A 354-nucleotide genomic window follows, 5' to 3' on the forward strand; every position below is an offset into this window, starting at 1 on the left:
TGGAGATGTTCATTTGTAGAGATCCAGATGCATCATCCTGCGTCTCAGGCTGATTCCGTGGTTATTTAGGCTGGTCTGGTACCTATCCAGCTCGACTCAGGGGACGGGCTGAAAAAGGGGTCCCCTAGTCCTCCGCCATCTTAACTCCTCCCGATCAGTTGCATTTCTATACACAAATAATGAGACTGAAGAAAGAGAAAGTACAGAATCCATCCCATTTACAATAGCACCAAAAACCATACGTTACCTTGGAATTAACTTAACCGGAGACGTAAAGGATCTATATTCTAGAAACTATAAATCACTCTTAAAAGACATTGAAGAAGACACAAAAAGATGGAAAAATATTCCATG

The sequence above is a fragment of the Ursus maritimus genome, unplaced genomic scaffold (assembly GCF_017311325.1).
Source record: "Ursus maritimus isolate PB19 unplaced genomic scaffold, ASM1731132v1 scaffold_19, whole genome shotgun sequence".
Classification (NCBI taxonomy): domain Eukaryota; kingdom Metazoa; phylum Chordata; class Mammalia; order Carnivora; family Ursidae; genus Ursus; species Ursus maritimus.